This window comes from Chionomys nivalis, chromosome 14 (genome assembly GCF_950005125.1).
Source record: "Chionomys nivalis chromosome 14, mChiNiv1.1, whole genome shotgun sequence".
Classification (NCBI taxonomy): Eukaryota; Metazoa; Chordata; class Mammalia; order Rodentia; family Cricetidae; genus Chionomys; species Chionomys nivalis.
In genome coordinates this window covers 57,268,468-57,285,011 of record NC_080099.1, presented here as the reverse complement: position 1 = coordinate 57,285,011, position 16,544 = coordinate 57,268,468, and the positions used below count along the sequence as shown (strand labels likewise).

Sequence of the window (16,544 nt, the reverse complement as noted above, 5' to 3'; positions counted from 1 at the left end):
GTCAACCCTCTTCAGACCTTTCTGCTCCTGCCCTTCAGTAGCTGAGCCAAGCAGTCCAACTCCCACAATGCTCCAGCCTAGGCACACAAGGGGCAAGGCAAGTCGAGGGTATGACTGGGCCGGGGCAGGGGCAGGAATTCATTCTGGGCAAAGGAACAATAAGAAACAGGTTGGCAGCAGTCCTCCTCCCGGACACAGCCCTAGACAGCGCCCAGAGCTTGGCAGAACAAAAATAGCGCTGTTCTCTGCCTTGTGCAGGGAACTGCTGTTTGCAAGAGCGAGAGATTTAATGCCCTCATGTTTGTTTGTTGCTGTTTTTGTTTTGTTTGTTTTAAATCTTTTATCCTATAAAGACTCAAACTGCATAGTATGGCCCACATCCTGCCTCTTCATCTTTCTTTTGAAAAGCTGATCAGGAGCATTTGATCGCTGAGCAGCTGCTGACCACGCAAGCCGGGCTATCAGGCTCCTGCAGGCTGAGCCCCATCCCGGGCCTGGATCTGCTGCTGACTTGGCTCTTTTGATTCCAGTTCCTGGACTGTGTGGCTAGTGTTCCTGACTTCTTCCCTCAGCCCCCTCACTTTCACAGTCCCCAGCCCTGCAGTGGGACACTTTTGGAAATTTACATTGTGTTCTCCAGCCGTTCACACTATGTCTCTGAACTTCTGAGGAGGAGTGCAGATTGTTGGTGTGAGCTGCAAGGCTTTGGGATTCTGTCCTGACAGGAGCAGGTGTATAGAGCCCTTTCCCCCAACTACACAGTCTGCATGCAGATGCAGTCGGGTGCTTGGGTACTTGCCTTCTGGTTTTCCATGCCTGCCTTTGAAGACTGGTTTTAGATATGTCTAAAATGGCCCAAGGTGTCCACCAGTAAGGCCCCAGGGTGCTTGTCCAGAGACCAAAGGTACACAGCCAATGTCTTTGGGGGAAATTTAGTTTGTCTGATAAAGAACTCTGTTTTGCTAAGTCTTGTACCTTCCTTTTGCCTGGGGTTGGAGGAAGAAGGAAGAAGGGCTTCAGTTTCTTTATCTCCATAAGGAGCTGTTTCATGCCAGGTAGAGAGAAAGAGGAAGAGAACACACGTGCTGTCTACAGGTACATGGAGGCCAGAGGTCGGTGTCAGCCTTCTCTCCACTGACTGCTTTTAACATTTTGTTTACTGTGTGTGGGGGTGCCATGGCGCATGTGTAGACAACAGAGGTCAACCCAAGGCTTTCAGACTTGGTGGTTTCAGACTTGGTGGCTTTCAGATTTGGTGGCTTTCAGACTTGGTGGCAAGCACTTTTGTCCACATGGAGCCACTTGCTGGCTTCCCACCTCACTTTTGGACTCAGCTGAACCTGGAACTCTGGTTCAGCTTGGCTGGCAGACCAGCAAACTCCTAGGACCCACCTGTCCCTGCTTCCCATGGCACGGGGATTACAAATGCGCATTGCGTTGCCTGGCTTTTTTGTGGTCTTCAGGTTTGTGAAGCAAACACTTTATTGCCTGAGCCCCTCTTAAAGCACAGCTCACAACAACAACAACAACAAAATCCCTGAACTGTATGTAGATAAGGAGGTAAAGTTTTACAAAATAAATACATCCGGTGATTCAAATGAGATTAAGAAATAGAAGGTTGCTCTTCTGGTCTCTCTGGCCGCGGTGGCAGAAGAAACATGAAGGGAACATCATCCTTTGGAAGTTGTTGCGATGATATCCACACATTGTGCCACCTCTGTGGCTCTAAGGCAGTGGTTCTCACCCCTCCTAATGCTGCCACCCTCTAATACAGTTCCTCATGCTGTGGTGACCCCAACCATAAAATCTTTTTTGTTGTTGTTGCTACTTCATAACTGTAATTTTGCTGTTATGAATCATAGTGTAAATATCTGTTTTCCCGTGGTGTTAGGCAACTCCTATGAAAGGGTTGTTTGGCCCCCAGAGGGGTCACGATCCATAGGTTGAGAACTCCTGTTCTAAGGCCTATCATCTTCAGAAGTTGAGGCAAAAGTGGCTGCCTTGGCCAGGTTCAAGAGAAAGTTCAACTGGAGTGCCATGGCTAGAAAGAGAATATGCCAAGACAAGTGAGACGCCTAAACACTGTCTATCAGATTCAGACAGACTCCTGAATTAACAACGCTCTAAACCCCAGAGGATGACGACAGCACCCAACTCATCTTGAGGATTTCAACCATCAGCCATAAAGTAAGTGAAGGGGCTCAGGTAGGGCTCGCCCTTCCCCCATCCCTCTGCCTTGCTAAAAACCGTTAGATTACATTTTAAAGCTAGCCACAAAGGTCAATTCCCTTATTTGGCCACTTCCTCCTCCTGATTCTGACTACCAAGGTCCAGCTACCAAAGTATTGAAATCTAACAATCAAAAGTCCCCTTTTTCTAGCCTAATTAACTTGTCCAATCAAAATTAAACAGCTCATCCTAACATAGGGTCTCCTCTCTGTCCAGAGGCAGTCTTTAATCCTGCCAGAGCAAATGTCCCTTCCCCCACTCCCTTATTCCTCCCTCCCCCCCCCCATCCTTTATCTTCTGTCTTTGTCTCTTATTCCCTGCCCTTTGTCCCTCCTTTGTGTTGAGAACTTGATCTTAGGGTTTCTTGTTTCCCAGGGATACCAGTTCTTTTAGTAAATCTTTTGGTTTCAAAACTGCAGAAATTACCAGCATCTTAAAATATATTATTCCCATTGTCAATCCAGTCACTAAAAACTACCATACCTCAAGACATCACCGTCCCAGTTCTAGCTCGGCAACAATCCGGAACTTCATGACAAGGCAGTCATGCACACATTGCATGTCCTCTCATGTGTCCCTCTGCTCTTGTGAGATGCCTTTCATGGGATGGGGCAATCCCTCACTGTCACGCTGTGCAGTTCTATGGTGACAGCATTCTGTAGGGCGTCTGTTCTACAGGACATTTAGGGTCTTTTCAAAGAGCTTTGAGTAAGACTGGGGTATTTAGTAGCGGAGCACTAGCCTAGCATGTACAAGGCTCTAGGCTTAATCCCAGCACCAACACACACATGCACACACACGCACACACACACATACACAGAGAGAGAGAGAACTAAAAAAAATTAAGCCTTGAATACAATTATTTAGCCAGCACACTTTCAAAGAAAGTGCTGTGGACACCGCCTATCCATGTTTTGTTTTAACATGAAGGTACGTGAGTTTAAATGAATGTAGGTATACATTCATGTTGGACTATGGCATTTTGAGGTAGTAGAGTATGGTTTAACTCTTATGTAAGAATTAAGATAAACAGTTGTGTCCGCCTACCTTCACGCCAGCTGAAAATGAGAGTTCCAGTTTTTCCACGACTGAGGGTTTTCTACTGAACTTTTGAATAACTATTTTTACCAAGTAAATGCCCCTTGCAAGTGAGAGGCTATATGCTATGTAGTGAAGCAGACAGTTGTTCTGGACCATAAAGCACTCGTGTCTCAACCACTTTCACCCTAAGTACTGGCTCATCGTATACCTTTCATAAAAAAAAAAAAAAAAAAAAAAAAAAAAAAAAAAAGCTTCCTGTGGCATGCACTCTCTGGTGTCTTGTTGAATGCATCCCAGGACCAGCCCTAGATGGACGCTGAGCAGGTTGCGCATGCGCCATGCAGGCACCGCCTCCAGCGCAGGGACTGAAGTGGTACCAGGATACTGGCCAGCTGAATTGCTTATGAAAGGTGGGTGGGAAGTAAGAGGGAACTGAGCGCGAAATCCTTGGTCTCAGAATGGTGGTTATTTTACTCCAGGCAGCAAAGCAGAACCGAGTTCCAATGGAGCCAGCGACAGAGATGTGAGTTGTTAGAATCATCATGGGTGAGCTGTCTTAGTCTGAGTTCTGTTGCCGTGAGAAGACTCCATAACCACAGCAACTCTTATAAAGGAAAGCATTTATCTGGGGCTTGCTTACAGTTTCGGAGGTCCCGTCCGTTGCTACCATGATGGGGAGCACATTGGCACCCAGCTAGAGATGGTGCTGGAGAAGTAGCTGAGAGTTCTATTCTGGATCTGCAGGCAGCAGGAAGAGGGAGACTCTGAGTTTGGAATGGGCCTTTGAAACCTCAAAGCCCACCCCAATGATACACTTTCTCCAAAAAGGCCACACCTCACAATCCTTTCAGATAGTGCCACTCCCTGGAGATCAAAAATTGAAATCCATAAGCCTATGGGGGCCATTCTTATTCAAACCACCGCACTCACTGACTTGGTGACAAACACCTGCTCCTTCATGCTCAGACAAGCAGACCACACCTCTGCCAGCCAACCGTGAATCTTTGCCTGAGTAAAGTTTGATCTGGTGGTGGTGGCATACACCAATAGCGTCCTGGTTAGGTTTTCTTTGTGTATTAAATTGACACTAATCAGTCGTCTGGGTAGAGGAACCTGAACCGAGAAAATGCCTCCTTCAGATGCCTCTAGGCAATTTTGGGGTATGGCAGGCTTTCGTGACTGGATTCACAATGTTCTACTTTATAAAAACATCTGGCTTTGGCATGGCTGGGTCTTCCTCTTGGGGGCCGTCAGTGGGAAGACGGCTTAACAGCCACATGCTGTCTCTACGCTGTCCTTCCCTCTTCACTGTGTGGTGCTTTCTGCACAAAGTGACTCCTTCTCACCTACCTCCACTACTCCTTGCTCTGGGGCAAGCAAGCAGTCAGTGCAATTGAGAACAGGGGACTGTGTGCAAAGAATGTGACCATGCAGGAGCCCTGGGCCCCGGTCACATCCTGGAGAGCTACTGTGGCCACTATCTATTTTTCTTAAAGTTTTTACTTTGAGACAGCATGGAAAAAACCTACACATGGAGAACACATGATCACGGAATAAAGACAACACAATTAGAAGCATCAATGCCTGCCACCCAATGTTGAACCTGAAGTAACAGGAGTTTGATGTGATCCAGGGACTGAAAGAATGGATTGGTTTTCCTCTCTTTCTTCTTAACACTCTCCTTCAAAAGAATCCATACCAATCTCCTCATCATCCTTCTCTAGGGCAACCATGTCCTCAGGGGTCTCAGAAAACTCCCCCTCCTCCATGCCCTCACCCACATACCAGTGCACCAAGGCACACTTGGCATTCACCAGATCAAACTTGTAGTCTAGGTGAGACCAGGCTTCAGCAATGGCTGTGGTATTGTTCATCATGCACACAGCTCTCTGGACCTTGCCCAGGTCTCCACCAGGTACCACAATGGAAGACTGGTAATTAATGCCAACCTTGAAGCCAGTGGGGCACCAGTCCACAAATTGGAAAATGCACTTGGTCTTGATCATGGCAATGGCAGCACTGACATCTTTAGGAACCACATCATCATGGTACAACAGATAGCAAGCCATGTATTTACCATGGTGAGGGTAACATTTCATCTCTAGTCTCGCTCAAAGCAGGCATTGGTGATCTCTGCTACAGAAATCCATTCACGGCAGGTTTTCTCAGCAGAGATGACAGGGGCTTATGTAGCTGGGGGGAAGTGGATGTCAGGATAGAGGACCAGGTTGGAACTCGGTCACTTTGATTTACATTCAGGGCTCCATCTCATCAGAGGATAGTGGTGATGGAAGACACAGATGGCTAATAAGGCAGTTCAGGTTAGGGTAGGTCGTGCTCACAGACAACATTTCTACAACAAATATTACAGATGGCCGCACTGTTTACCGTAAGACACAATCAGAATGCGCCAAGGTGCATCACGACATGCTCCATGTTGCATCACGGCAGCAGGCACACAAGGCACCTGGTCACTTGGACCTGCAGTCAGGCAGCAGAGAGGGTTGGGAGTGCTCTGCTCACTTCCCCAGTCTTATTTAGTCCAGGACCCCCTGCTCATGAAATAGTGCTGCTCACATTTAGGGTGGATCAGCTAACCTCAGCTAACCTAATCTAGAAACTCCCTCACCCACGTGCTGACGCTTGTCCCTTAGGTGATTCAAGACGCTGTTAAACTGACACTTTTGTCCAAGGAGGGGGCTTGCTAACACCTCACCCAGGGCTCTCAGATGTCCTGCCCCTCTCCAGTAACCCACTCTCCACCTTTGACCCCCTTTGCCCTACCAGAGAGAAGAGGCAGAGCTCAAGCTGACGTCCCACCCAGGAGGTTCTGTGCCTTAGTCCTGCTACTACATCACAGACACTGGGCCACATCTCTGGGCATCTGGCCCGATGTGAGTTTACTAAGGGTTTTTATTCAGGAGTGAAGGTTGGATTCCATCAAATGTTTGCTTTTTCTGCATCTAGTAAAGACATCACATAGCTTGTCTTTTTTTTTTTTAGAACATTATTGTGACAATTAATTACTGGCTGGAGAGGTGGCTCAATGGTTAAGAACACGTACTGCTCTTGTAGAGGACGCGGGCTCACGTCCATGTCAGGTGGCTCTTCCGGCCTCTGCAGGCATCTGTATTCACATGTGCATACCCACACACAGACACACTTGTATACACATAAAAAATTGTTTTCTGGTTTGTCTTGTTTTTTGAGACAAAGTCTCACTATGTAGCTCTGACTGTCTTGTAGCTTACTATGTAGACCAATCTGGCCTCAAACTCACCAAACTCTGCCTCCCTCTACCTCCCAAGAGCTGGCATGTACCACCATACCAAGGCATATTTAAAAATGTTTTAATGACAAATTAGATGTCCCCTCCCTCCAAAAGTTAAACTAACCTTGAATTCCTGTGTTAAAATTTCTCTTACCCTTTCAATATTGGATTTGATTTACTACAAGTTTATTTGTAAAAATTTGCATCTATATCCGTGAAAACACTGATCTGAAATGTCTTTTCCTGTCATGTCTTCGGTGGGTTCAGATTACGTAACACCGATCTCACAGGCTGAATCACAGGTTGGGTCTTCCTCTTCAGCTTCCTGTAAAAGTTTGCATATTATTTCTTCTAAGTGTATTTGGCTGTGTTCACTACTGAAGCCAATTGTGACTATTTGAGGACTATTATTTAAAATAATTAATATGAGGAATCCAGCAAACGCCAGTGATTCCAGCTGCCATTGCTAATGGCAACACCCTAACCAACAGTAGACAGTGTCATTGACTTTAATCGTCCCCACCAGCTCATGGGAAGAGGAGCTGGCATCTGAACGGCGCTCTAGTTGTGACTTGTGGGATGATTCAGAAAGGGCTTCTGTCACTGTTGACCTAAATATTTCAGAAACCAATGGCTTCTGACATGAGTGAGTTCTGTTTAAATTGCTTGAGGATTTTTTAAAATTTTATTATTTACTAATTTGCCATCTAACGCCCACATTGTGGCCGAGTCTCACCTCTTTTCTGCACAACTACCATCTACCCTACAAATATGAGACTCCCTCGTGTGCCTGCTTCAGATTCTCTGCCTCCTTCTTAACCCGGTTGTTGCCTTCTCACCTTCCCCAAGAACCTGGCAGAGGTCTCTCTGACTACCTGACGCCCTGGCAGCCAGAATGACAGCACCTTTCGTTACATCTTTCTTGTGCTTTTATTGCTGGCTTCTGTATATTTTTCTAACGAGGCTGTAAACTATTCACCTTATACTTAAGAGTACCTGATGGGAGGGGGATGGCTTCATAGCTAATCGTTACAGCTGGTGTATGAGAGTTCTCATTTCACAAGCTTGACCATTTTACAATTGTTCCACTAGAAAGCAAATACTAAGAAGATGGTTTTCCCAAATACAATGTTCTCATACATGTTTTCTTTAGTTTTTGTTTTGTTTTGTTGAGACAAGTTCTATGTAACTCTGGCTGTCCTGGAACTCACTTGTAAACCAGGCTGGCCTCAAGCTCAGTTATCTGCTTCCTTCTGCCTCTGAGTGCTGAAACTGAAGGCGTGTGCTCCCACTCCTGGCTTATTGCATGGGTTGTATATCAAATCTGTGCTTCTGTTAAACATAACTTCGCTTTCTATCAGCAAAATGAAAACAAAGAGCATGTATCAGTTACATCTCTTCTGATGTGAGCAGCTTAAGGGAAGCAGGATGAGCATGCTGCCCATCCTGGTAGGGAGGACACTCAGCAGGGCAGAAGCAGCAGCAAATGCTCCAACAGTAGCCCAGGCTTGCTTGCTCACACCCCCACAGATTAGCAAGCCTGAGAGAGCAGGAAGTGAGACCAGGCTATAAGCCTCAAGACCCACCCACCACTGACCCACTTCCTCTAGCTACCTTACCCCCCTACAGGTTCAGTAACCTTCCAAATCAACTGTGGACCTAATGTTCAAATACGTAAGCCTGGAACACTTCACATTCAACTTCCTGCAGTCTCCTAATATCTGAAACATTTTTTACATTCTATTATGAGAAAGAGAACAAGTTTCACTTCTCCATGGCACTACCATACTTAGTCTGTACATATGTTTGATCCCCACTACTCCTCCCTGCCCCCTGCCCTGCTATTCTATGCCCAGGCCTCACTGTTTTCTAGGATTGGAAATCTACCAGGGTCCATTACACGCACATGCACACCCCGCAAGTGAATGCTGCCTAAGTGGAATTAACCACTGAATACCAATCTATTGTGAAAAATATATGCTCTCACTCGGCATGGTAGTGCACAGCTTTAATCCCAACACTTCAGAGGCAGGGAGATCTCTATGAGTTCAGGACAGCCAGGGCTACACAGAGAGACCTTGTCTGAAAATGTGCCTCTGCGTTTGTGTGTCTCTCTGTGTGTCTCTGTGTGTGTGTCTCTGTGTGTGTCTCTGTGTCTGTGTGTCTGTGTGTCTATGTGCATGTGTCTCTGTGTGTGTGTGTCTGTGTGTGTTTGTGTGTCTCTCTGTGTGTGTCTCTGTGTGTGTCTCTGTGTGTGTCTATGTGCATGTGTCTCTGTGTGTGTGTCTATGTGTGTGTGTCTGTGTGTGTCTATGTGCATGTGTCTCTGTGTGTGTGTCTGTGTGTGTGTCTGTGTGTGTCTGTGTGCATGTGTCTCTCTGTGTATGTGTCTGTGTGTGTGTCTGTGTGTGTCTGTGTGCATGTGTCTCTCTGTGTATGTCTGTGTGTGTCTGTGTGTCTCTGTGTGTGTCTCTGTGTGTGTGTCTCTGTGTGTGTGTCTGTGTGTGTCTATGTGTATGTGTCTCTGTGTGTGTGTCTCTGTGTGTGTCTATGTGCATGTGTCTCTGTGTCTGTGTCTGTGTGTGTTTGTGTGTCTCTGTGTGTGTCTCTATGTGTGTGTGTCTGTGTGTCTATGTGCATGTGTCTCTCTGTGTGTGTGCACATGCACACACTTTCTTACCATCAATACCCATTAACTCAGCATTATCTCCTCTTTTTCCACTTCTACATTTTCTAAATCCTTGTTCATCTGGGAATGTATCCTGAGTGTCTCTCTGCATCTGTCACAGCCCTGCACCTAACTCAGCTTTTATCCACACTTATCCGGTTTTACAAAATCCCTGGAGGTCAGCTGCTAGTCCAAGTTCATCACAAATGCCAAGAGCCTTAGAATCCCTGATCCTGGGTGTAAGAGGGCATCAGCTCACACACACACACACCCCCAGGTCACATGAGAATTTATTCACGCTATGGTAACATGGCTTTTTATGTGATTATAGTTTTGCTCCTGTTGATAGATTAAAAATACTTTGAGATAAAATAGCCTTCCAGCCTTAAAAGTGCAATTGTACATCTTTTATGTCTTTGGCTAAGCATTCCTCTGGTATCTGAGAGACTGTGGACTCAGCTGTCTGATGTGCTTATTGAAAATGAGAACACACTCATCCTCTGACAAGTTATCTTTCTCTTCCATATACACACACACATTTGCTGTGGGACAATGGTCTGTACCCTATCACTTGTATTTTAAATAAACACTGATTGGCCAGTAGCCAGGCAGGAAGTAGAGGGAAGTTTCAGTCTGCAGTCATCACCCAGACACAGAGGAAGCAAGATGTGACTGCCTCGCCGAAAAAGGCATCAAGCTACATGGCTAACACAGACAAGTATTATGGGCTATTATAAGATTTAAGAGTTACTAAGAAGCCTGAGCTACTAGGCCAATCAGAGCATAATTAATGTAGATCTCTGTATGATTTCTTTGGGACTTAACAATTGCAGGAACCGGGCAGGACAGAAACCTCAGTCAACTCTCTCTCTCTCTCTCTCTCTCTCTCTCTCTCTCTCTCTCTCTCTCTCTCTCTCTCTTACACACACACACACACACACACTCATATACACACAAACACACACTCACACACATGCATGCACACACATACACACTCACACATACACAGATGCGGTTGATTAGATAAACAACTGAAAACCTCTCCTAGCCTGTGGCTACCGAGTGGGTGAACAGGTCCGGGTATTTATTCTCTTAGCTCCCCATGGACAAAGGTTCCTTTGAGTAAGCTACAGCTCAGCCTAAGATTTGGAGGGTGTGGTTCTTTCCAGGTGGCTTCTCCTTCCTTGTTCCCATAACGGCCGGCTGTGTGGTGGTTGCACTATTCCTGTGGTCTCTTGACTCCCAGACTCTACCTTTCTAGACTGTTAAGTCATTAAATTCTCCACAAATTTTCCTAATTTGAGCATGCCATTGATTTCCTGCCAAAAGATTCTGAGGTACAGAAATCTTTATTCAGAAGCAATAGCAGGTCGAAATGTCACACCACACTGGGGTTTAGACAACTTGGCATGTTCTCTCAGCAAAGGAGCACGACCAAGTCAGGTGAGAGATGTGCAGGTCCTTTGATTTCACCCAAGCACGACATCTCAAAACCACAACCTATAGAGACCACTTCGATGGCCCAGTGAGGAGAGGTCTCTGCTGCCAAGCCCAAAGATCTGAATTCAGTCTCTGGAACCCACATGATTCCAGGAGAGAACAGACTTCTGTAAATTGTCCTCGACCTCCAGATGTGCACCGTAGCGCACACGTACCACCCAAATAAACAAACAAAATGTAATAAGAAAGTCAAGGCTTGGTTGAAGTCTAAATGCCATGAATTGCTATGAAAGGAGCGGATGCTGGCAATGCTGTTGCGAAATGTGTGTTTTTTTTTTTTTTTTTTTTTTTTTTTTTTTTTTTTTTTTTTTTGGTTTTTCAAGACAGGGTTTCTCTGTGGTTTTGGAGCCTGTCCTGGAACTAGCTCTGTAGACCAGGCTGGTCTCGAACTCACAGAGATCCACCTGCCTCTGCCTCCCAAGTGCTGGGATTAAAGGCGTGCGCCACCACCGCCCTGCCCTCCTCCTCTTCTTATTCTCTTCTTCTTCTTGGAAGACCAACTGAATATAATATAGGTGCATACATGAGGTGTCAGTACAGACACATGTGTTTTAAACTACTATCGGATTTTAGAATCATGGACATTTTAAAATTCTTTTCGTTTTCTCTGTGAAGGGTAAGGGCAGGCATGCTGGTATAAACGACTCCACAGTTAGGATAGCTGAAGCCAGCTGGGAAAGGTGGATGGAGCCTCGGAAATGAGGATTTCTGAAAAGAAGCTACAGAGACCGATTAAAGCTGTAGTGACTGTGTAGACTTTGGAATGTTACCGGTCCGGGCGTTTAATCATCATTTCTCTACCTTTAGCCCCACAGAGAGCCATTCCTGCACACTGCTGTATCAGACCTAACATCCTGAGAAACAGAGAAAATCCTTCAGAATGTCTTAACTCCACAAAACCCCACCCACACCAATGCAAGGGTTAAGAATGCCATCAGAGAGCACCCAAAGCCTGTAGCTGACATCTCCCCATTGTGCAGTAACCCAGCTCTGGTTTTCCCACTAACGTATTTTTCCAACGCCTTTATTTTATAACTCTCTTTGCTCTGTTACCATGAAAACGCTATAAAACTGCTTCCCTGCTTCATCCTTACACAAGGACACTTGCCCAACCATGTTCATTGCTGCTGTAGTCATAACAGCCAACAACTGGAAACAACCTAGATGTCGCAGAAGAAAAAAGAGAGAAGACAGAAGAATGGATAAAGAAAAATTGGTGTATTTCCACAATAGAGTATTATTCACCCACTTAAAAAAAAATGATATCATGAAAATTTGCAGGGAAATGGATGGAACTAGCAAAAAAGCATCCTGAGTGAGGTAATCTGGACCCAGAAAGATAAACAGGGTTTATAAACATATTTGCTTATATGTGGATGTTAGCCATTAAATAAATGATAACCACCCTACAGTCTCTAGATCCATAGAAGTTAGGTATATAACAAAGGATGGGGGGCGGGGGTCCAAGGATCTCCTGGAAGGGGGAAATAGAATAGACTTTGTGGGTGGACTGGGGCAAGGGCAGAGGTGACAGGAGTGAGAGGGTCAGGCAGGGAGGGAAAGTGGGGTAGAGGGAGGGGATGAAGCTAGAATCGAGGAGCATTTGAGGGGTGGTGTGGAGACATAGTGTAGTATAAACGTCCTAGAATAAATAAAGACTATCCTGATAAAGTCTCCAAATAATGAGGGAAATGGAGTCCCATCTGTTCATCTCTTGTCACTTAAGGAAGCTTCCAGTACCAGGTCTGGATTACGTCCATTGGCCAAAGTGGTTTCATGGAAATCCCCATTAACCCAGGATGTTGCCAAGACGATAGGTTGTTCTCCACAGACTGACAGCAAGGCCCCATCGCTGAAAACAACACCCACACAACTCCTTGACCACGGAGAGGTCCAGCTGGTGCCTACACAGGCCTTCACCCCTACGTTCTAGCAGCCTTGGCGCAGAAAAGTACTCTGCAGGCTACAGAAAGTGGAACATAAGCACTGACTCAGCCACAAAAGCTACAGTTGTTTTCTTTTTTTATCTATAATGCTGTCCTGCCCGCTAGGGCAATGGTGGCGTCAAGCTTATGAGAGTACCAACCAAGTCTGATTTGACTTAAGGCCCACTCCATGAGATGGAACCCATATCTGACACTGTCTATGTGACCAAGAACCAGAGACTAGACAGAACAGAGACCTTGGGTAAAACCAAGTACTAATGCTCTAAAAAAGAAAAAGGACCAATATAATGACTCTTGATACCTATACTCATAGATCAGTACCTTATTCGTCATCAGAGAAGCTTCCCCCTGAAGCAGACAAGAACAAATACAGCCAGACATCACACCCATAGAGAGACCTTGGAACACACAGCTCTAAATGGAATGTCTCCATCAAATCCCTCCCCTCAGAGCTTAGGAAACCCCTTAGAAGAGGAGGTGGAAAGAGGGTGAGAGCCAGAGGGGATGAAGGACACCAGGAGAACACAATTCTCTAGATCAGTTGAACAAAGCTCATATGACTTCACAGAGACTGAAGCGGCAGGCACAGGGCCTACCCAAGTCTGCACAGGTCCACTGCATATATGCTGTAGCTTGTAACTTAGCACTTTTATGGAACTCCTGCACGTATGAGCTAGCGGGCCTCTGATTCTTGTACCTTCTCTTGGGGCTCTTTTTTTTTCTGTTGGCTTGCCTTGTCCAACTTTGATAGGATGACTTTTGTTTTATCTGGGTCTACAGTCCAGTCTTGTGGAGGCATTTTCTCAACTGGGGTTCTCTCCTCTCAAATGAATCTAAGCCTGTACCAAATTGATGTAAAATTAGCCAGCTCAGCATCCCGAATGCTGAGATTACAGGTTTGTCCTGCCACACCTGGCCCCTTGTGCTGCTTAGAGTACAGATGTTTTCTTACTGGCTCAAACTGGCTCAGCGACCACCATTCCCTGGATAGCCAACCCTAAAATGGATGGATGGTGGGAAGACTGAGTCCAAACTAGTGTCTTTGCTAGACATGGTAGATCACACCTGTAATCTTAACTCTTGGAAGACTGAAACAGGAAGACTGCTATGAGTTCCCAGAATAGCCTGGACTACAGTCTGGGCCCTGTTTCTAAAAGCATAGCTTGACTAGTATGCATAGTGCCCTGCCTCTAATCCCTAAGGCCACATAAAACTGGGTGTGGTCATGCAAGCCTGTAATCCCAACACGTAGGAGGATCCAAAGTTCAAGTCATCTTTGGCTACATAGTGAGTTCCAAGCCAGCCTGGGATACATAAGACCCTGTCTCCAAATAATGTGATAAATTAACTAAATTAAATGTGAGTGCCCGGCACTGAGTGCTGCTTGCTGGTAAAGAGCGTGGTCTCTCCTCATCAGTGCTCCTCCCTGCCCAGGTGTCAGGATTGGGGCCTGGAGGTGGGCAGTGTTGGGTCAACCAGCTTCTGTCTTCTGACTTAAATGACCTGTTTGGATCCTGGGTTCCTTGAGAATCTCCATGCCATGGATACCTTAGGAAAGAGACTCTGGGGCAAAGCAGTTTGTGGCCTAGAGTTCACAATTCAAATTGTTTACAATGCCTTACTCAAGAAGACATCTGCCTGGATAACCAAACCTGAACATGGTCTCCAGCTGCCAAACTTTCCTCTCTGAGTCTGCTCTCTCTCTAAAGGCTGCCAAGTAGTTCCATGTAGCTTCTCTAGCTCCAGGACCACAGAGATGGGGGGGAGGGTTCCCCTCCCACTTCCTTCCTCTTGTTTCCTTATTTTGTTTATTGTTTGTTTTGTTTTTCAAGACAAGGCCTTACTCTAGTCAAGCACTTCTTGAACTCTCTATAGCCCAGACTGGCTTTGGACTCATGACAGTCATCCTGCCCCAGCCTCCTGCTCCTGTTGGCATCCCCAAGAGCAACCACAGAACCAACTGAGGGAAGACTCACCTGGTCCTTCCACCTCGGTTCCACATTCAGGTAAGAAGAGGACTGAAACTCAGAAGGAGAGTTCCCTGAAGGAACAGAGTGGCTCAAGGGTGAGGTGGCTTCTCCTTGCTTCTGGAATGCACTGCAGAATAAGGGGGAGTGGGGTGGGGGGGAAGGGAGCAGAGAAAAGAAGGAAGCTGACATTTTCCACTAAATGCCTCTGAGGCTCCCAAGCCTGAGAATAAAGGTTATCCTGAGCTGTCACAGAGTCAGGAGTGGAAATTCAACTAAATGACTCTGAAGACAGAAAGAGAAAATAAAGCCATTTCCTGTTTGCACCCCAGTGAGCTCAGCCAGCTCAGTAGGCTGACTTTCTTTAGCCCCCAGAGACTCACACTAGCTAAGGAAACCCTCCCTTTGTGGATAGCCAAAGCTCTCTAAGTCTGAGCTAAGGGCACAGATTTTTGGAAGACAGTTCCTAAGGGAAATGAAGACAGCTAACTTCAGACCAGGAAAGAAGGAAGGTAAAAACATAGAGGAATTATTCTCACTGCTCATTGACCCGGGCACACCAGTGGCTAGCAAGCCGAGATTGCACCAGTAAAGAAGAGTTATTCTAAGGTCCCTGAAACCTTCCTGTGGGCAGAGTTGGTGTCTTCAACTTACAGAGGACCCGGGGGGGGTCAAACCAGTAAGGCAATATCTATCTGGGGGGATTTCTGACTGCTCAACAGATCTCAAGAATGGGTTCCAACAAGGTCATAAAATGGCACGGAGTCAAACACGATTTCATGGACTTAGATGAAAATGAAGCTAAGAACTCGGTGTTAGGAATATTTCCTAACTGAGCCTCTCCGCCAACACAAAGAACTCCAATCAAACCAGAATAGACCCAATCAAAAATGCCCACGTTTAATGTATGTTGCGCTCTTGGGTGGCCAGGAGCATGGCAGGGGAAGACAGAGGGAGAGCACATGCAAAACCCGAAACCACAGGTTCCTTTTTCCAGTGCAAGCCTAAATACCCTGTGGGACTGGTCCTGACCATCCCCAGGGAGGGGTCAGCACTTGGCAGGCTAGGAGTTGGAGTCCAAGTGCTTGGCAATTCCCAGGCCAGGGCTGAGGTGACACTTCCAACTCAATAGTACATTCCAGACTCTTTGGATATAGGGGTGTTAGAGGGCTGGGGTCTCTTTTTTGACCAAACACCCGGCACACAGCCACTCTGTCCCCAGTTGTTACTGGACGTCGCCATCACCTGTGGAGGATGTTCTGGACAATGGCTCCATCTAAGAAAATATTCCAGGCATCCCTCCAGAGAGCTCTTCAGAACTTTGACATCCAGTATTAAGCTAATTTTAAGTGGACACAGACCCAGTTTACAAACAAGCTGTATTCCAAAAGTAATGTTGCGTGTTGGTTACTCGGCACTCAGGATTCCATTCTACATAAAACCTAAGCTCAAGCTAATCCACAATACACATGAAATCACAGTCATGGAAAACAATGTTGTAATGGAAAAGATGCCCGTGTGTGTGTGTGTGTGTGTGTGTGTGAGCGCGTGAGTGCATGAATATGTGGGGGGACACAAGGCTGAGAAGATGGTTCACTAAAGGCACTTTGTGTGTGTATGTGGAGGACTGAGAAGATGGCTTAGTAAAAGCACTTAGTGTATATATGTGTGTGTATGTATGTATATGTGTGCGTGCATGTGTATGTGTGTGCACATGGGACACAGGACTGAGAAGATGGCTCACTAGAAGCACTTTCTCCCAAGTCTAATGAGTGCAATCCCCAGAACCTACATGATGGGAGAACCAACTCCTGCAAGTGTTTTTCTGGCCTCCACATTTGAACTGTAACACACACACACACACACGTGAGTGGTGCATACATTCAAGGCTAGGGAGATGGCTCAATGGCTAAACCACTTGC

General features: G+C 46.1%; 1 pseudogene; it reads right to left on the bottom strand.

Annotated features, from left to right (window-relative positions):
- Positions 1–4,847: 4,847 nt before the first annotated feature.
- Positions 4,848–5,658, bottom strand: LOC130886532 (tubulin alpha chain-like; annotated as a pseudogene).
- Between the last annotated feature and the right edge of the window lie 10,886 nt (positions 5,659–16,544).